General features: G+C 41.4%; 2 pseudogenes; both read right to left on the bottom strand.

Moving 5' to 3' along the window:
- The window catches only part of LOC100442523 (alanyl-tRNA editing protein Aarsd1-like), a 139593-nt pseudogene that overhangs the window by 10938 nt on the left and 106406 nt on the right, over positions 1-22249 (bottom strand).
- Positions 3850-4962, bottom strand: LOC100448665 (uncharacterized; annotated as a pseudogene).

The following is a 22249-nucleotide window of genomic DNA, read 5'->3' as shown; positions in this document are numbered from 1 at the left end:
CTGTCGCCCAGGCTGGAGTGCAGTGGCGTGATCTCAGCTCACTGCAAATTCCACCTCCTGGGTTCACGCCATTCTCCTGCCTCAGCCTCCCAAGTAGCTAGGACTACAGGCGCCCGCCACACGCCCGGCTAATTTTTTATATTTTTAGTAGAGACAGGGTTTCACTGTGTTAGCCAGGATGGTCTCGATCTCCTGACCTCGTGATCTGCCCGCCTTGGCTTCCCAAAGTGCTGGGATCACAGGCACAAGCCACTACGCCCGGCCACATTCTGGAGCTTTTTCACTGCTTCCATGTGATCCTCTGCTCCACACTTAAGCAGAGTGATTCAGTGCTTTTTCAGTTTCATGACTTCTCTTCATCCATTTCAGCATCTGGTTCCCAGACTGAAATATCAGTTTGATTTTATTCCTTTTCCTCTTCTCAGTGCCTAGAATCTTAATGACTGGAAAGTCACGGAGATTGCTCATGGGGATCCCACAGCACATGTTGGAATCAACACCCTTGATGGTAACAATTCCAATGGGCCCAGCATGATCATCTGGCAGGCCCCAGCCTCTCACCTGCTCCGCCTCAGAATCATTCAGGCTCAGTTCTCATACTTTGTTGAGCAGCTGATCTCTGATATTTTTATTGACACTCTTTTCAGTGGCATTTATTTTCTCTGCATTCACAGAGGGGCTTTCCAGCATCACACTCCGAAATCTCCCTAACTCCCATGATGTTGTCTTTAACTCAAATAGATAATCAGCAACTGCTGTGATGAGATGCTGCCCTTAATGCTGCTACATGTGGTCAAACCTCCACTCCCAGTCTACCCAGACCAGGACTTGGCTTCCAGGATCCAGGGGTGTCTGTGTGAAATGATCAGCCTGGGCCCCCGAGCGGGTCACTCCCAGCACAGAGATGTCATTGTACCACCGTCATCAGGCTGTCTTCTGTCCTCAGGGAAAAGCAGCCTGTCTTCCAGCACCATGTGAAAACTGCTCAGCACTTATTTCTTGTCATTGCTCCCTTCTGTCTGCAGCTCTGTGGGATCACAGGAGATTATGGTGGTGGTGGACTCCCAGGCATTGCTATTCTGCTGACACCAGAACACCATCATGGCCATCTCTGAGGCATCAGTAGTGTTTCTATATGCCAAAAGTGAACAATCTGAAAAAGATATTAAAAAGTAATCTCATTTACAATAGCCACACATAAAATTAAATACCTAGGAATTAACCAAAGAAGTTAAATATCTCTATAATGAAAACTATAAAACACTGATGAATGAAATTGATGAGATCACCAAAAATGAAAAAATATTCCATGTTCATGGATTGGAAGAATCAATATTGTTAAAATGTCCATACTACCCAAAGCAATCTACAGATTCAGTGCAATCCCTATAAAAATACCAATGACATTCTTCACAGAAATAGGATCCTAAAATTTATACAGAACCACAAAGACCCAGAATAGCCAAAGCTATCCTAAGCAAAAAGAACAAAACTGGAGGAATCACATTACCTGACTTTAAATAATACTACAGAGCTTTGTAACCAAAACAGCATGGTACTGGCGTAAAAGCAGACACACAGACCAATGGAACAGTATAGACAACACAGAAACAAATCCACACACAAACAGTGAACCCATTTGTGACAAAAGTGCCAAGAATATGCACTGGGGAAAACACAGTCTTTACTCCACAAGCACAAGCAACCAAAGCAAAAATGGACAAATGGGATTACGTCAAGTTTAAAAGCTTCTGCACAGCAAAAGATACTATCAACCAAGTGAATAGACACCCCAAAGAATGGGAGAAAATATTTGCAAACTACCCATCTGACAACGGATTCATAACCAGGATTTATGAGGAGCTCAAAGAACTCTACTGGAGAAAATCTAGTAATTCCAGTCAAAAATGGGCAAAATATTTGAATAGGCATTTCTCAAGAGAAGACATACATATTGCAGAGAGGCATATGAAAATGTGCTCAACATCATTGATCATTAGAGAAATGCAAATCAAAACTACAATGAGATCATCTCACCCAGTTAAAATGGCTTATATGCATAAGCCAGGTAATAACAAATGCTGGCTAGGATGTGTATATTGTGGCCATCTGCTGGCTATGTGCTGGCTAGGATGTGTACATTGTGTACATGTGCTGGCTAGGATGTGTACATTGGTGGGAATGTGAATTAGTACAACCTCTATGGAGAACAGTTTTCAGGTTCCTAAGAAGACAAAAAATATTGAACTACCATATGATCGAGAAATCCCTGTGCTTGGTATATACCCAAAAGAAAGAAAATCAGTATATCAAAGAGATATCTGCGTGCCTATGTTTGTTGCAGCAGTGTTTACAAGAGCTAAGATTTGGAAGCAACGTAAGTGTTCAACAGATGAATGGGTAAAGAACATGTGGTACATATACACAATGGAGTACTATTCATCCATAAAAAAGAATGAGATCCAGTCATTTGCAACAACATGGATGGAACTGTAGATCATTACATTAAGTGAAATAAGCCAGGCACAGAAAAACAAACATTTCATGTTCTCATTTACTTGTGGGATCTAAAAATCAAAACAATTGAACTCGTGGAGATAAAGAGTAGAAGAATGGTTACCAGAGGCTGGGAAGGGTATTGGGGGCATGTGGGGGAGGTGGGGATGTTTTAGGGGTACAAGTAATAATTAGAAAGAATGAATAAGAACTACTATTTGATAGCACAACAGGGTGACTATAGTCAATAATAACTTAATTGTACATTTTAAAACAACTTAAAGAGTGTGATTGGATTGTTTGTAACTCAAAGGATAAATGCTTGAGGGGATGGATATTTCATTCTCCATGATGTGCTTATTTCACATTGCATGCCTGTATCACATCTCATGTACCCAATAAATACATACCTCTACTATGTGCCCACAATTTTTTTCCAAACTATTGCATTTATTATAAACAAGGGTGCAGACCCTAGACTCTCAGAAACACAACAGATACGAAGCTGAGACAGCTCTGGTGAAACAATAACTGAGAGACAGGGAACACCGAGGTATTCATGTCTGCCATCCAGGACCCCACACCCCACCTTTGGTCCAGATGGCCCCTTGGCCCAGGTGTTCCTGCTGCCAGAACACACTGGACTGGGGTACAGGAGTTGCATATTCCATGAGGCTGGTGTCAGGGGAAGCAGGGACTCACAGTTGCCAGGTTTTCCCTCTTCTCCTGGCCAATTTCCCTCCACAACCCAGGGGTTTCAGTCTCACATCAACTATCACATTTTAAAACAGAAAACAGGCAAAATGTTTGGTTAAAATAAAATGAAAACACTGCAGGGAGGAGACCTGAGTGTGCTGGTGGACAGAGCACCCTGTTCACCTGTGGGAAGGGCAGGGCCAGCAAGGGCAGGAGAGCGCCCTGTGGGTAGCTAGGCTGTGTGTGTGGCCCTCCAGGTGGTCCTAGGGAGGATGCAGGGACAGGAACAGTCCAGGTAGATAGCTATCAGGTAAGCAGGGCTCTGCCTGAGGTGTTCTGGCATCAGGAGGCTGCCTGACCCCCAATGGGCATGACACAGGCTCCAGGGAGCAATGGGACATCTGCCCAAAGGATCAAAGCCCAACTTGGTCAGATCCCAAGCTTCACTTGCATCATGTCCCTGGCTCTGCAAAGGGTACCCCCAACTCTGGGGACAAACCATGCCCTTAAGCAGCAGCTGGCTACGTTGCCAAAACCAGGACACATCTGTATCATACTCACAGAAAGCTGCACCATCCTGGTGTGACAGGCCACACTTGGTCACCCTAGGGTAAGCTGGAAAAGAACTCCAGATGTGCCATGGAGACCCCCCACCTCTCAGGGGCTACCTCACAGGGTGCTCCACACCCCTTTCTTTGAGTTTGGCTTGAGATTTTAGGAAGCATAATTTCAGGTGAGGAAGAGAAGAAAGTCTGGTCCCAGCCCACTCTGGCAAGGATCGTTCCCCACCTCATCAGCATCAAAGGAAGCCACATATACAGGCAGGACACACACAGCACGCACGGGGCGTAAGGAACCGTGCCTGCACACCACTCACACACACAACGTAACCTAGTGGCAGCCGGAGAGGCCGGGGCACGCTCCGCTCCGGGAGCCGCCTTCGGGGCACATATGTAGGCCAGGTTGTAAGGAGGCTGGCTCCTGGGGTATGGCGCGGTTGCTCCTCCAGCCAGGGTCTCGTGGTAGGCCGGCGGGCCCATGGGCTGGGCCGAGTAAGGTGGTGGGTACTGTGTTGGGTAGGGTGCTGCTGGCATCCCTGGCTGGGGGAGCATGGGGTAGTAGCCCTGGTAGCTCGATCCAGGGTAGCTGGGCGGCACACTTGGAGGCTGAGTGTAAGGGGCGTGCACCACAGTGGTGAACGTGATGCTGGTGACAACCGGACGTGGTTGGCGGCACATCTTGTACAGGCAGCAGCAGGAGCAGGTGAAGCAAATGATGATAGTGATGACAGACAGCACAAAGATGGTCAGGCTGATGGCCACCCATAGCTCCAAACCCCATGTTAGCCTCTGCCTTCACCCAGGGGCCTCCTGCACCCCTGGACTTCCCCTCTTTCCATCATGAGCCACTCAGTTTCGATTTCCTCCCCTTTCAGAGAAAAGGAAAGCAAATCTCCCCCCACAAAATTTTTTAAAAAATAATACAAGGAAAGTATCAGGCGGGGCGTGGTGGCTCATGCCTGTAATCCCAGCGCTTTGGGAGGCCAAGGCAGGCAGATCACTTGAGGTTAGGAGTTCGAGACCAGCCTGGCCAACATGGAGAAACCCCATCTCTACTAAAAGTACAAAAATTAGCCGGGCATGGTGGCAGGTACCTGTAATCCTAGCTACTTGGGAGGCTGGGGCAGGAGAATCGCTTGAACTCGGGAGGCGGAGGTTGTAGTGAGCCGAGATTGCACCACTGCACTCCAGCCTAGCGACAGAGTTAAGACTCCATCTCAAAAAAAAAAAAAAAAAAGGCATCAAAGACCACTGGGTCATGTCAAAGAGACTCAGAAGTCAATTTGATGAAAATCTCACAGGCCAAATGTGGGACAATCTGAGCATCAATAAAAATCATAACTGCAATGAACTGTAAACATAAAATATGTCTCACACAAAGATTTCATATTGATATTTGCAAAAAAAGTAATGTTCCTGTTGGTTGAATTGTGTCTCCCAAAAACATTCACATGTTGAAGTTTGGCTCAGTGGTACATGCCTATAGTCCCAGCTACTCAAAAGGCTGAAGCAGGAGGATAAAGTCCAGAGGTTCAAGGCTGTAGTGAGTTATAATCATGCCAGTGAATAGCCACTACACACTAGCCTGAGCAACATACTGAAACTCTGTCTCTAAAAAAGAGTCCAAATGTTGAAGTCCTAACCCTCAAAACCTGAATGTGACAATAATTAAAGTTAGGATTTTTGAAATGGTAATTAAAATAAAATGAGAAGCATGTTAGTAGAAGCCTTGATTCCTTTGAAGTGACTATTGGTAGAAATATGGACATTAAAATGATTTTGGTGAAGGCTCAGAAAGAAAAGAGAAGAGCTGTAAAGACAGAAAGCTTCTGTCGTCTTATGGAGTATATATATCATCATGAACGTCATATGGTAAAAATATGAATGTTTAAGGTTCTGGTGCGGTCCCAAACAGAAATGAGGAACATGTTATTGGAAACGGGAGGAAAGGTTATTCTTGTTATAAAGTAGCAAAGAACTTGGACAAATTGTGTTCTAGTGTTTGGTGGAAAGTAGAATTTGTAAGTAATGAATGGATATTTAGCTGAGGAGATTTCTAAGCCAAGTGTCAAAGACCTGACCTGGCTTCTTTTTGCTGCTTTATAGTAAAATGTGAGAGAAGAGAATTAATTTGAGGAATGAATTGTTAAGTAAAAAGGAACCAGACTTGAAGATTTGGGAAATTCTCATCCTATTCATATTGCAAAACTTAGAAAGTGTGTTCTGGAGAGAACATCAAGGACATGGCTGGAAAACAATTTACTAAAGATATTACATGTGCAATTCATAGATCCAATGAACAGCTCGGCAGAATCCAGGAATAGACAGGCAGTTGTCTAGGAAATATATGTCGATGACTCTCATCTGATTTTGTACCCCCTTTGAATTGCACAGGAGGCCCAAAAGGGTTTTGAGAATTTTGTACCAGCAGAAATGCTGCTAGCTTGGACTGAAGGGGACAGAGATGGGATAAAATGAAGGAAGGCTGTTGGACTTCTGGAATTCTACAGAATGGGCCAATAGAGCTATCCAGCTGTAAACATGTCTTATCCTTCAAGAAAAGAGAAGAATAACCCAAAGGTAGATCAGAGGTCAGCAGGACTGTCACTTCTCCCTTGGGCCCAGAGGCACAGGCCTAGGGAATGTGGCTGTATCCTCCAGATTTCATCTAGCCAGGCATCTGCTTGTGAGTGCCAGAGGGTGTGGGTCTGTTTTCTAGGGCTGAGGTGAGTAGGGCTGCTTTCCAGAGCTGAGAAGGCTTGGCCACCACCTGGGTGGGCTCAGAGGACAGAACACTGAGCCAAAGAAATTTATTCTTGAGCCTTAAAATCTAATGGAATTTTCCCTGTTCGGGTTTGAATTTGCTTGCAATCCATGATCCTTTTTTTTCTCATTTTTTCTCTTTGAAATAGTAATTTCTATCCTATGTCTGTTCTACTATTGTATTTTTAAAGCAGATAACCTGTCTGGTTTTACTGGTGTTCAGATGGAGAGGAATTTTGCCTCAGGATGAATCATACCTCAAGTCACTCATATTTGATTTAGATGACATTTATATAAGATTTTGGTGCTGAAATGTGGGGTGCTGCTTTAAAAATATAGAAGTGCCTTTTGAATTGGGTAATATGTAGGTGCTGGTAGAGTTTTGAGGAACAGAGTGCAGACAGTGTGAAGGCACAGGGAGAAGATGGCCATCTCTAAACCTGAAAATTCTTCCCTGATGGCCCCTCAGGAGGAACTAACTCTGCTGACAACTTGATTTCAGGCTTCTAGCCTCCATAACTGTGAGAAAATAAATTTCTGTTGTTTAAAGCTACCCAGTCTGTGGTACTTTGTTATGACAGCCCTTGCAAATTAATAAATGTCCTTTGGAAGATGATAGAGATCAATACATTGTTTGGAAAGCTGATTTTCAAAAAGGTAAAGAGAGAAGCATTTATTTTGACTTCCTATACAAACTGTACCTCAAGTTAAACAAAGCATCTGTACTTTTAAATTTTTTTTATGGAGCACAGTGACTGTTCACAGGTGTGATCATAGCATACTGCAGCCTTGAACTCCTGGTCTAAAGAAATTTTTTTGCTTTTGCATCCTGAGTAGCTTGGACTACAGGTGTGTGTCACCATGCCTAGCTTATATTTTGTAAGAAACATAGAGCCAGGGGAACATGTTAAATGACATCATTGAAACTCAATCAGCAAAATCCAGACTCTGGAAAAGTCTAAACAATAATTGACTATATTTCTTCAACGAATAATTTGCAAAGAATAAGAAAAATAAGAGAACGAGGGGGAACTTAGAGAGTTAAAGAGGCTTAAGAGATATATTAACAAAATGCAAAACAAGTACACGTAAGGTGCTTTGGGTACAGCTTGTGTGCATGTCAAATCATGTCTTCTTTTAATCGAGTCACTGCTGTGGTGACCAGTTCTATGCAAGCGTAATCTGACAAGGCCTTGCATTGGCCCAATGCAGTGTATATCTTGCTTCTTGCACAGGAGCTTCTCTGATGCCAAATCACTGGGCAAATTACAGACCAGTGGGCAGTCAGACATGTGCAAATAGGATGTGTGGCAGAATTAAGTCACGTGGGATTATCTTGACTAATAAGGGAATGGGAGATGTTGGCTAAATCCTTCCCTCTTATTGTCCTTCAACTAGACAGTTCTGAGATATATTTCATAATGCAACTCAGAAGGTCCCCAAGATTATATACCTGTTATCAGTTGTATGGTAACTAAAATTTGGAATTATTCCTTGTACTGGCTTTCCTTCCTTTTTAAAATACTCCTATATACTTCATTTCTACTCTTGGGATCAGTTCCCAAATAAATTACCCCACAGAGCTTTTGTCTGTTTGGGGTGGTGTTTTAAAATATGGCTTTTATTATTATTTAAGTAGGTAAGACCAACAAATCAGGAAATCCCTGCCATTGAAAAGATTGTTATACTCACAGATCACAAGAAGAGGCATGCCACACCGTCGGGGGTCACCCAGGAAAGCACCAGTGTCAGTCAGGAGGCAGAGGGTGAGGCAAGAATGTGGGCAAGAGCCTTTATTGTGGTTTCTGAGGGAAGGAATAGGCAAATAAAGTAAGCAGGTTTAGAATTAGCTAGTTTGAATAATTTTAGCAGGCTCTACAGCTTAAGGAGCTTTTCCTAGTTGTCTGATACCTGACCCGGGGGTGATTTGGGCAGGTAAATAGTGGCCCTGTGCCTGAGAAGCCAATAAAGGAGGTGATTGAGGATATGGACTCTGGAGTGGTTGGTTTGCATATGAAAGACACTTTCATAATCCAGTTGTTTACTGTCTCTAGAAATTGGCTAATCCTGGGAGGAGCAATCCCTCCAAGGTCAGCACTGCCTCAAGATGTCAAAGCATCAGAATATAGAAAATTAAAGACATGGTTAATACAATTGAATACAATTGGCCCTGTGATACTTTGATATCATATTAAAAACATATTGGGATGATGATAGAGACTATATGGTAGGACATATGTTATCCCAAACGGCATAGAAAACATTTTATAATGGGAATCAAAAGAAAGGAATGCAAGTAGAAGTATTAAATATAAGAGTCTTTATAGGCTGGACCATGATTAAGTTTCTCATTTATATGGCATTAACCAAAAAAAGTAGATCTGAAATTTCTGAGATCTCTAACAATATCTTGTTGGAGTTGTAAAGTGTATTAAAGTTTATATATATGTATGATTATATATTTATTTATATATACATATGTATGTGTATATATATCACATATACACATATAAATGTGTGTATGACAGATATAGATACACACATATATACATATATATAAACAGTAATATCTTGGTGTATTTCTTGGGTCAAAGTGAAGAGTCAAACAGTTATGTTGCTGCAGGCAGGTTATGAACTGATAAGTTAGTAAAGTATATGTAGATATTAGTAGTATTTTTGTGTGACCAAGGGGAAAGGGTGATTGCTATGGTAGTGATTGGAGAAGAAGGGCAGGATGTAAAGCTGGAGGTGGAGAAGGAGAGGGCACAGTAGAGTGAGTGATCCCCTCTCTAGGGAGTCAAGGAGTTGACTGATACATGACAGGTCCTTCTGGGGAAAATAATGATCTCCATTAATTTTTAGAGAGGTACAGATAGTAGTAACCTCTCCTAGATTTCATATATATGTAACCTCCATGTACTTAAAAACACATTATATATGAGACTGCTATAGTTCGGATGTTTGTCCCATCCTAATCACATGGTGAAATTTGATCCTCAATGTTAGAGGTGAGGCTTAGTGGGTGGCGTGTGGATTACCTCCCTTGGGTGTGAGTAAATTCTTGTTCAATTATTTCCCACCACAGCTCGTTGTTAAAAAGAGTCTGGTACCTTCCTTCTTGAGACAGGCAGGCTGGTTGGTTTCCTGTTTTAATATGGTCTGGAGAAAAAGGATAAAAACCTCTCACTCAAGATCTAGCTTATGTGACCCTCAACCAGTCAGTAACAAAAAACCCAAGAAATAATTATCGCAAGTTTCTGTTTCAGGGGTCTAGAGACTTCCCTGGAGTACCTGCATGTGCAGATAGACTTAAACTCCAACCTATAGTTAACTCTTCCTCATTTTTAATGCTAAAAATCATGCCCAAGGGTGATTTAAAATGCTAATGCTACATACAATGTATGAAGAAGCATGTTGAGCCACTGCACAAACACTAGAAAAACCTCTCCTATATATGCCCTGATGTAACCCTTCCCTCTAGAAAGATCCGATAAAACTAACTCAGACACTTCCATTGTGGAGCAGCCTATTTCTATTTGTAAATGAGGAATGTGTTGCCATCAGAACTCAAAAAGGACTAAAAGATGTTGGACTTGTAGATTCTAAATGAATATATCAAATGAATCTCCTTGGAGGATGATGTTATACCTGTGATCCTGGTAAAAGGTGAAAGTAGTTAGGCTCTCATCTGCAAAGATTGTGTGCAATGGCAAAGCTGTTTAGGTACCCCATGGGTAGCCTGAAGAAGAGTGTTGTGTTCCTTTGGAGATGAAGGCAAACTGTGGTGAGATGCTGTTGAAATAGGCACTGAACAGAACATATTAGCCAAATACGTAATAGCAAAATATTTATCAGTTGTTGATTGGATAGAATCAGTAATTTTTGTAATATTGGGTGTTTGGGGGCCTTAATGGATGAGACCACAGATTGTAATAATCCATCCTGAGATGCCATCAGGTGTATTTGTGTATCTATGTATCTATGCCAAATAAATGTATTTTTAATTTTCTTGTTAATAACAAGAAAATTCAGCTGTCAAATCAAGAAGCAGTGGAGATAATCACCTCTTTATTAATTAGGTTTTTTACATTGTGGTAAAATATACATAATATAAAACTTACTATCTTAAAACCATTTTTAAGTTTCCAGTTCAGTAGTTGTAAGTTCATTTCCATTGTGGTACAACCAATCTTTTGCAAAATTGAAACCCTATACCCAATAAACAAGACTCCCATTTCCCCCTCCTTTCAGCCTCTAGAAACCACCCCTCTACTTTTTGTTTGTATGAATTTACTCTAGGTACCTCATATAACTGTATACAGTATTTATCTTTTTATTATTGGTATATTTCACTTAGCCTAATGTCCTCAAGTTTCATCCATGTGTCAAAATTTTCTCCCTCTTTAAGGCTGAATAATATTCCATTGTATTTATATACAACATCTTGTTTATTTATTAATCAATTAATGTACACTGGGTTGCCACCATCTTTTGTGTATTGTGAATAATGTTGCTATGAACATGGGTGTGCAAATATCTGCTTGAGTCCCTGCCTTCACTTCCTTGGAATATACACTGAGAAGTGGAATTACTGGACCATATAGTAATTCTGTTTTTAATTTTTTTTTTTTTTTTTTTTTTGAGACAGAGTCTCCAGCCCAGGCTGGAGTACAATGGCATGATCATAGCTCACTGTAACCTCGAACTCCTGGGCTCAAGTGATCTCTGCCTCAGCCTCCTGAGTAGCTAGGACTACCGGTATGCGGCACCATGACTGGCTAATTTTTTTTATTTTTATTATTTTTGTAGAGACAGGGTCTCACTATGTTGCCCAGACTTCTCTCGAATTCTTGGCCTCAAGTGATCCTTTCACCTCTGTCCCCTAAAGCACTTGGATTACAGGTGTGAGCTATTCCTGGCCAGGACCATTTGTTGATCAGGGCATCCAATGCTAAGATGACTGCCTGAGGTTTGGCTAAGTGTGTTGTTTCTTGGGCCCTATCCTAAGATGGGCTCCACCCAAGTTTGGCTCCACCCTGTTTTAACGAGGTCTTCCTTCATAGCCAGGCTGAGCTTGTGGGGTGCTGCTTCCATGACCCAAAGCATAATGAGCAGCTGGGTATGGAGGGTCACAGGCTCAAGGTCTATGAGATCTTCTATTTCCAAATGTGCCCAGTATGTAGGCAGGTATTTGTTGTTTTAATGGTGTATAGCACAAGGCCAAGAGGGGCCATATGTTGCATTAGAAGCCCTGGAGCAACTAATGGCCATCAGGAGTGGTCCACAGACTCCAGAAGGCGTGAAAAAGTTGCTGTGAATGAGGTTTTTTGAAAGCACTAATAGGAGTGATGTCAATTTTAATTTATGAGTCAAAAAGATACTGGACTTATATGTACTTAGTGAGTGTGTCAGATGAATCTCCTTGAAAGAGGATGTCATTCATGTAATATCAGACCTTTATTCCTGGAGAAAGATACATGCCATTAGGGTCTTATCTCCAAAGATTGCATGTGATAAAAAAGCTATCGTGGGCTGGGCACGGTGGCTCACACCTGTAATCCCAGCATTTTGGGAGGCCAAGGCGGGTGGATCATCTGAGGTCAGGGGTTCGAGACCAGCCTGGTCAACATGGTGAAACCCCATATCTACTAAAAATACAAAAATTAGCTGGGTGTGGTGGCACACACCTGTAATCCTGGCTACTCAGAGGCTGAGACATGAGAATCGCTTGAACCCAGGAAGCGGAGGTTGCAGTGAGCTGAAATCGCACCATCACACTCCAGCCTGGGCGACAGAGTGAGACCCTGTCTCAAAAAAAAAAAAAAAAAAAAAAAAAAAGCTATTATGGTACCCCATCAGTAACCTAGAAAAAGTGTATTGTGTCCCTTTCGGAGGTGGAAGCAAACTGCAACTGAGAGACTGTTGAAACAGGCATTAAACAGAACATATTAGCCAATCTATAAGAACAAAATATTTACTGATTGTTGACAGAATAGAATCAATAATATTAATAATTTCACATATTGCATAGGGAGCCTTGATGGATGGGACCACATCATTAAGGTGGTAGTAAGCCATCTTGAGAACCCCTTTTTAAATTTATTTATTTCAGATATAAGAGCAATCAAATGTCAAAATGGTCTGCTAAATGGAGAAGCATTGAGAGTAATCACTTCTTTATTAATTGGGTTTCATGTAATAAGTTTTAAGCTTTGCAGCCCTCATTTTAGCTTACATTGGGCCATATGAAGTCTTTTAACTGGGTGTTCATGGAATCCCATTCCATCAAGCCAGTTTTTAACAGCCAAAGATTTGCTTTGACTTTAATTCATTATTTGTTGTGTCAGAGCATTTAATTCCAGTATGGTATATGTTACAGCATTGGGTACTATGACTATGAGAAATTTAGGCAAGGCAACAAATTAAGGCATATCTATTTTTCTCTATTATATTTAGTTACCATTTTAAGAATATAGGGGGCACAATGTTTAAATTTATTGAGGTGCCCAGGTATAATTTGAGCCCCAGTATTGATTAAATCCATAGATTTTTTTCAATTTTGGTGCGTTCTATCAGTTGTTAAGTTATAATCTATGTTGTAGAGGCACAAAAACCAATCAGCACCCTTTTTAAACATTTTTTTTTTTAGACAGGGTCTCACTCTGTTGCCCAGGCTGGAGTGCAGTGGCATGATCCTAGCTCACTGCAGCCTCAGACTCCTGGACTCAAGCAATCCTCCCGTGTCAGCCTTCCAAATAGCTGGGACTACAGGCACGGGCCACCACACCCAGCTAATTTTTAAATTTTTTGTAGAGATGGGATCTTGCTTATGTTGCTCAGGCTGGCTTCAATCCTCCCACCTCGGCCTCCTAATGTGCTGGGATTATAGGTGTAAACCGCCATGCCTTGTCTAAACCTTTTTGTTATATAAATTTTGAATTTCTAATTGAATCAAAGCGTGGAATTTTGCTTTTAGTTACATATCATATATACACATATACACAATTTATCATACATTGATATCAAAATATGTATATATAATTTATTATGTATCTTTTATTTTATCCCCTTTTATTAGGGGTTTATTTATACATCGATAAGTAATCTAGGGCTAGTATTTTGCTTGCTAGAGCTGATTTTCCTCAATTCTTAAAGTTGAAGTTCCTCTTTGTTTTTTTCCTTGAACTTGAAGCCACTGAAAGCAGCGGTATTTTTTCCTTATTGTGTTTTGTTTTGTTTTAGGTTTTTAGCCTCCTGACACTGTGGTTCATAGTTTCTGTATCTGGTTTATTAGAGGAATACAGGGAGGGGGAAGGGACCTGGTGTCTCCAGGCAGTAACCTTTCCCTGGGACAACCTCCAACAACAGGACAATGAGCCTCCACCATTCTTTTCTTTTAAGTAAAATCTTTAGAATGGCTTGTATTTCTAGGTGGCTAAAAACATTCTCTTTTCTCTCTCTTTTTGGATGTTTACCTAACAAGCTCCTGGTGGTTCCAAGTGGCTCCAGTTGTGACCAGTGGCCTCCATTTGTGGTTTTCATTGGTCCTGTTGTAGGTAGCTGCCTTGCTCTCCAAGGCATCCCAATCAACATCATCTGGATTTGGATCAGCCTCCACTAGTGCAACAGTGGCAGGATCACTTGGCAAGGCCCCAAGCCCTGTTTCTTTAATAGTTTGCTAACCTCCTCAGAGATTATGGGAGAGTTGGCAAAGAAATGTTCTGGCCTTTTAATTTGAATCATTAAGTTCTTTGTCATCACACACAATGGAGTTAAACCAAAACACAGAGGGTAAGGGGATCAAGAGTGACAGAAGGAAGAGAAGACAGAAACATATCGATTGTAGATCACAGTGCCACTGCTGCCAGTGAGATGCTGTCATCTCCCCAGTGAAGTAGGCACCCCTCTTGTCATAATGGGAAATCTAGCCCCAGATATTGCCTCACCAATTCAGTGGGTAGTCAGAGTACATCTTCCTCTTGCCATCTGCTAAGGCTTACACTGGCCCAGTATCTTCCTGACAGCCCCTTAGCACAGGTTACTCCCTTTAACCTCTCAGTAATAAGCCATTCGAATCTAGGCAAGGCCTTCAGAATACAGTCAACTTAACTGTGACTAGTAGTTCCCATTCAGGAGAGTGATAGCGATCATAGTTGCCTCTCTTGCTGTAATAAGGCAGGTGATTGTTGGTTCTTGGGGAGAACTCTGACTTTCTAGGATGCACTCAATTTAGGGAGGGGAGTTTTGGCGGTAGTTAATAAAGACAATAAGCAGTAGTATGCAGCAACACAGACACACATCAGCAAGCCATGGAGACTTCTCAAATGGTGTTAGCCAGGTGAAAGGGCCAGCTAACAAGCCAAAAGCAGTCTAAAGGCATTTTGTTGTGTCCCTCGTGGTCATGACCACTCTGCTTGATGCACCAATTGCTATATATATACAAGTATATATATATATACACATACACACACACATGCACACACACACACACACATATATATATAAAATTTGATTTTGGGGTCTCTCTCTGGAGAGTGGCCACAAATCCTAGCCCTGCCCTGACAAGACTCCAGGGGAGGTTGTCCTGGATGTTTACAATGTACCTTTTATGGGATACCTCTTTATCCTGGAGGACAGCCTAATGCCTAAGTGTCCAACCCACTTGACCATGATCAGGTGTCCTTCTGATAAGAAACATGTTTATACTGGAAGATGCCCTAGTGGCTCTTCTCTGATCTGTGTCCAGTTTATTCCTACCAAGATAGCCACTCTCTAGGAAAGCTCTAACTAGGAGGAGAATTAGATTCAGGTGTGATGGTCAGGTGAGACACAGAAGAGGCAGCACAAAAAAAAGGATATATGAAATAACAAGCAGTTTTTATTACTTACAGATATTTGAGAGAAGAGGGCAGCATGCCTCAGAGGGCCATTGGGAAATGGGGAGTTCTTCAAGATATGTATGTTCCAACAGTGGGTGAGGAGCAAGAGCCACTCAAGAGTAGATTTGATTTGTCAGAAGAAAGAATCAGTGAACTTGGAAATAGATTAATAGAGATTATGCAATCTGCAGAGCAGAGTGAAAAACATAAACAAAAACGAAAAGAAACTCAAAGAAAGATGGGCCACCATTAAGTGCACTAACATACACATAATGGAACTACCAGAAAGAAGAAAATGAGCAGAAAAAGTATTTAATTTAAATAATGGCTGAAATCCTCCCAAATTTGATGAAAACATTCATCTACATACATCTAATAGGATCAATAAACTGCAAGGAAGATAAACACAGAGATCGACACCCATACAAATCAGAGTAGAATTGGTTTTGCTAGTTGAGCTCATTTTTAGTTCCAAATGAATTTTACAATGTATTTTTATAATTCTTTGATAAATATCATTGGTAGTTTGATATGAATAGTATTGAATCTGTAAATTGCTTTATGCAGTATGAACATTTTAACAACATTGATTTTTTCCTATCTGTGAGCATGGAATGTTTTTCCATGTTTTTGTTTCTTTGATTTCCTTCAGTACTGTTTGGTAATTCTTGTAGAGATTTTTTGTCTCCCTTTTTAGCTGTCTTCCTAGGTATTTTATTTTTGTGGAGATTGTAAGCAGGATTGCATTCTAGATTTGGCTCTCAGCTTAGACATTACCGGTGTCTAAAGCACTACTGATTTTTGTACATTGATTTTGTATCCTGAAACTTTGCTGAAATTGCTTATCAGATCTGGGAGGCTTTGGGCAGAGACTATGGGGTTTTGCAGGTATGGTATCATATCATCTGTGAAGGGAGACAGTTTTACTTTCTCACTTCCCGTTTGGATGCCTTTTATTTCTTTCTTTTGCCTGATTGCTCTGGCTAGGACTTCCAGTACTATGTTAAATAGGAGTGGTGAGAGTGGGCATCCTTATCTTGTTCTGGTTCTCAATGGGAATGCTTCCAGCTTTTGCCCATTTAGTATGATGTTGGCTGTGGGTTTGTCATAGATGGCTCTTATTATTTTGAGGTATGTACTTTTGATGCATAGTTTGTTGAAGGTTTTTAACATGAAGGGATGTTGAATTTTATCAAAACACTTTTCTGCATCTTTTGAGATGATCATGTGGTTTTTGTTGTTAGTTGTTTATGTGACAAATCACAATTATTGACTTGCATATGTTGAACCAACCTTGCATTGCAGGAATAGATTTGACTTGAGCATAGTGGATTAGCTTTTTGATGTGCTGCTGGATTTGGTTTGTTTGCATTTTGTTAATAGATTTTATATCTGTGTTCATCAGGGGTATTGGTATGAATTTTTTTTTCACTGTGTCTCTGCCAACTTTTGGTATCAGAATGATACTAGTCTCGTGGAATATGTTAAGGAGGAGTCTGTTCTCCTCAATTTTTTGAAATAGTTTCAGGAAGATCAGTACCAGCTCTTATTTATACATCTGGAAGAATTCAGCTGTGAATCAGTCTGGTCCAGGGCATCTTCTGGTTGGTAGACTTTTTATTTCTGATTCAATTTCAGAACTCATTATTTGTCTGGTCATGATTTCAATTTCTTACTCATTCAATGTTGGGATGTTGTATGTGTCTGAGAATTTATCCATTTCTTCTAGGTTTTCTAGTTCATATCTGGAGAGGTGTTGTAATAATCTCTGAGGGATTTTTGTATTTCTGTGGAGTCAGTGGTAATGTCCCCTTTTTCATTTATTTATCTTTATCATCTTTTTTTCTTTATTAGTTTAGCTAGTAGTCTACCAATCTTATTTAGTCTTTTAAAGAACCAAGGTTTAGTTCATTGATTTTTTTTTTTTTGTATGGTTTTTCTCATCTCTATTTCATTCAGCTCAGCTCTGATTTTGGTTATTCCATGTCTTCTTCTAGCTTTGGGATTGGTTTGTTTTTATTTTTCTAGTTCCTCTAGGTGTGATGTTAGGTTGTTAATTTGAGATCTTTCTAACCTTTTGATGTGGGTGTTTAGTACTATAAGCTTTCCTCTTAACACTGCTTTAGCTGGGTCCCAGAGATTATGGTATGTTGTATCTTTGTTGTCATTAGCTTCAAAAATGTCTTGATTCCTGCCTTAATTTCATTGTTTACCCAAAAGTCATTCACGAGCATACTGCTTAATTTCCATGTAATTGTATGATTTGAAAGAACTTCTTGGTTTTGATTTCTATTTTTATTGCACTGTGGTCTAACAGTATGGTTGCTATGATTTCGGCTTTTTAAAAAAATTTCTTAGCAATTGCCTTATGGCTGAGCAAGTGGTCAATTTTAGAATATGTGCCATGTACAGATGAAAAGAATGTATATCTAATTTTGTTGGGTGCAGTGTTCTGTAGATGTCTGTTAGGTCCATTTGATCAAGCATCAAATTTAGGTCTGGAATATCCTAGTTAGTATTGTCCCTTGATGATCTGTCCACTATTGTCAATGGGGTGTTGAAGTATCCCACTATTATTAAGTGGTTATCTAAGTCTCTTTGTAAGTCTCTAAGAACTTGTTTAATCAATCTAGATGCTGCAGTGTTGGGTGCATATATATTTAGTTACATCTTGTTGTTGAATTGAACTTTTTATCATTATGTAATGCCCTTCTTTGTCCTTTTTGATCATTGTTCATTTAATGTCACTTTTGCCTGATATAAGAACGGCAAGCTCTGCCCTTTTTTGTTTTCCATTTGCTTGATAGACCTTTCTCCATCCCCTTACTTTCAGCCTATAAATATCCTTTTGTGTAAGATGGGTATCTTGAAGACAGCATACAGTTGGGTCTTACTTCTTTATCTAACTTTCCACTCTGTGCCTTTTAAGTGCGGATGTTTAACCCATTTATGTTCAAGGTCGATATTGATATGTGTAGATTCGATCCTGTCATTATGTTGTTAGCTGGCTGTTAGGTAGACTTGATTGTGTACTTGGTTTATAGTGTTGACGGTCTATGCACTTGAGTGTGTTTTGGTGGTGGTTAGTAATGGTCTTTTCTTTCTATGTTTAGTACTACATTAAGGACCTTTTGTAAGGCAGGCCTGTTGATCACAAATTCCCTTAGCGTTTGCTTGGATGGAAAGGATTTTATTTCTCCTTTGCTTAAAAAGCTTAGTTTGGCTGGATATGAAATTCTTAGTTGGATTTCTTTTCTTTTTTTTTTTTTTTTTTTTTTTTTTTTGAGACAGAGTCTTGCTCTGTTGCCCTGACTGGAGTGCAGTGGCCCGATCTTGGCTCACTGCAACCTCCGCCTCCCAGGTTCACGCCATTCTCCTGCCTCAGCCTCCCGAGTAGCTGGGACTACAGGCAACTGCCACCACACCCAGCTAATTTTTTTGTATTTTTTTAGTACAGACGGGGTTTCACCATGTTAGCCAGGATGGTCTCGATCTCCTGACCTCGTGATCTGCCCACCTTGGCCTCCCAAAGTGCTGGGATTACAGGCTTGAGCTACCACGCCTGGCCCGTATTTCTTTTCTTGAAGGATGCTCAATATAGGTCCCCAATCTCTTCTAGAATGTAGGATTTCTGCTGAAATGTTCACTGTTAGCCTGATGAGGGTCCCTTTTTAGGTGACCCCCCTTCTCTCTAGTTGCCTTTAATATTTATTCTTTGGCATTGACCTTGGTGAGTTTGATCATTATGTGTCTTGGGGATGGTTGTCTTGTATAGTATATTGCAGAGGCCACCTGAATTTCTGGAATTTGAATGTTGACCTCTCTAGCAAGGTTGGGAAACTTTTCATGGATGATATCCTCAAATATGTTTTCCCATTTGCTTGCTCTCTCTCCCTTTCTTTTAGGGATGTCAAAGAGTCATAGGTTTGGTCTCTATACATAATTCCATATTTCTTGGAGGTTTTGTTCATTTTTTAAGTTATTGTTTTCTTATTTTTGCCTGACTCAGTTAATTTGAAGAACCAGTCTTTGAGCTCTGAGATTCCTCAGCTTGATCTATTCTGCAGTTAATTCTTCCCATTGTGTCATGAAATTTTTGTAGTAAGTTTTTCAGCTCTATCAGGTCAGTACGGCTCATTTCATAAAATGCCTATTTTGTCTTTCATGTATTGAATTATTTTACTGTATTCCTTAGATTCCTTAGAATGTGTTTCAACTTTCTCCAAATTTTGATGGTCTTTATTGCCATCCAGATTCTGAATTTTATGTCTGTCATTTCAGCCATTTAAGCCTAGTTATGTACTATTGCTGGGAAACTAGTGCAGTCATTTTGTGGTAAGGAGACACTCTGGCTTTTAGAGTTGCAAAGGTTCTTGGGCTGGTTCTTCCTCATCTGTGAGGGCTTACACTTCTATAAATATGGGATAACTTGGGTATAGTCAGTTGATGACATTTTTGTATGTTTTCAGAGAGTCAAGGCTTTGTTCAGGGTCTTTATTTGTGACTGAATTTTTCACCTTGATTTTGCAGGGCGGATATATTAGGAAAGAATTTTTGGTGTTGAAGTTTGGGCTGCGAACTTGTAGATGGTGCTTAAGTGTAATGGGTAGTAGGTAGGCTCTTGCTCAGCCACACAGCTCCCCTGTATTCCTTCACAGTTGCAGCCATGCTTCTTCTAAGTGCTCTGAGAGTGTGGGCTCCTATCCCACTTCATTGCTGGCTTCAGATCTCACCTTGGCACCATCAGGCTGCACACCACAGCCATGGGGCATGCTCAGGCTTTCTGTTCCCTTTCCATTTGGGGGCAGCAGTGGTGGGGCCTTGACAATGACAATGGCAGAGAACCGTTCACTTGTTTCTTGAGGCTCCAACCCAGAGAAATGCAAAGTCACTGCTGACTGGATCAATCAGCCAGGTGTGGGGCAGCTGTGTTGCAGGTCCAAGCCAGGGGGCCATGCCTGGTGATGAACACAGTGGGTGTGTGGCTTGAGTGGAAGAGAGACTGGCTTCTTCTTCATAGGGCAGCTATACTGTGGTGTAGGTGTGAGTAGAACCCTCAGTCTTGACACCTTCCCCAATCCAAGGGCAGCAAAGGCAGTACCACTGCTGTGGCAGTAGCAGAGGGGCTTTCAGTTGCCTCTGGGAGCTGCACCCCAGAGAAATGCAGAGCCACTGCCAATGGAAATGTTCAGCCAGGGGTGGAGTGGTTGCACTGCAGTCCCTTGCTGGGGGGCCCTCCTGGTGAAAAGTAGGTGGTGGGGGCTCACAGGGAAGAGAAATTTGACCCCTCACCATATGGCAGCTGCAGCATACTGGAGGTGCCAGTGAAGTGAACAGGCCCTTTGTTTCTTTCCCAGCTTGAGGACAGGAAGGGCGGTACTGCTGTAGCTGCAATGGCAGAGGGGCTGTGGGTTGACTCTGGGATTTTCTCCTCAAAAAAACAGACAGCCACCACCAACAAGTGTTCAGGCAGGGGCAGGGCAGCTTTACTGGGGGCCCAGGTCAAGAGACCCTGACCAGTGAGGAATGGCAGGGGCAGGGACTCATATGGAAAGCAGCCTGGTTACCTTTCCATAAGGCAGTTGTGCTGTGCTGGAGGCCCATGATCATTCTTAAGCTCTTTACTTCCTACTGTGCCTGAGGGCAGTAGGGGTAAGAGCTGCAAAGCAGCAAAAATGGCAGGCCTGTCCTTTACCTCTAGGAGCTCAATCCCAGGGAAATGCTGGGATAGAGTTCAGGTGGGGCTAGGGTGGCTGTGCTGGGGTCCCAGATTGGGAGATCCTGACCAGTGACAAGTAGCAGAGGCAGGGGCCCATGTGGAAAACAATATGGCTTCTTTTCTGTAAGAAAGCTATGCTGTGCTGGAGGCCTGCAATAGTCTTTAAGCATTTCGCTCTCTGCCAAGCCTAAGGGCAGTAGGGGTGGGAGCTGCAATGTGGCAAAAATAGGGGCCTGTCTTTTACCTCTGGGAGCTCTGTCCCAGGGAAATGCAGAGCTGTTACTAGCCCAAAAGCTCAGGCAGGGGTGGGGTGGCTGGGCTGGCTTCCCATGCCAGCAAGCGTTGTTCTGATGAGATGTAGTGGAGGTAAACCTGTGGTCTGTTTGCTCTTCAGAACCTTGGATGTGGCACGTATCATTAGATTTTGTGAGAGAGCCTGGCCTCCTTTACAACTAATTTTTGTACATTGACCTTTAATACTGCAATCTTGCTAAATTCATTAATTTTAATAGAAATTTTTGTATATTCTTTGGGAATATTTTACATAAATAGTCACATCATCTGTGAATAGAGACAGTATTTTTCCTTCCTTTCCAATCTGTATGGTTTTTTTCACTGTAAGTCTTGCTTGTTTTATTTATTTATTTATTTATTTTATTTATTTTTGAGACAGAGTCTTTTCTTTTTCTTTTTCTTTTTTTTTTTTTTTTTTTTTTGAGACAGAGTCTTGCTCTTGCTCTGTCATCCAGGCTGGAGTGCAGTGGCACCATCTCGACTCACTGCAAGCTCCACCTCCCGGGTTCATGCCATTCTCCTGCCTCAGCCTCCCGAGTATGAAAGCTACAGCCACAGCTTTCTTTACTTGGTAGAGCCCTGGAGGCCGTAATTACCCCACAGAGCTTCAGACTGCTGTTTTACTATAGACAGATTTTCTCCATTTATGAGGTTTTTAGGTGACTGAAATTTTCTCTGAATGGCACAAAAGTATACTTTTTTAGTCAGAAAGGGCTGTCTAGGAAAGACATAGGATATATATATATTTTTTTTTTCCTCTGTATGTGTTTCTACCTACTGTGTGTGAATATGTATCTAATGTGCTTATGTGTGTGTATTTAGAATATAGTGTGTATGGCTAT

Source organism: Pongo abelii, chromosome X, assembly GCF_028885655.2.
Source record: "Pongo abelii isolate AG06213 chromosome X, NHGRI_mPonAbe1-v2.0_pri, whole genome shotgun sequence".
In the NCBI taxonomy this organism is placed as follows: domain Eukaryota; kingdom Metazoa; phylum Chordata; class Mammalia; order Primates; family Hominidae; genus Pongo; species Pongo abelii.
Note: the sequence above shows the minus strand (reverse complement) of the source record. Positions and strands in the feature narration are given on the sequence as shown.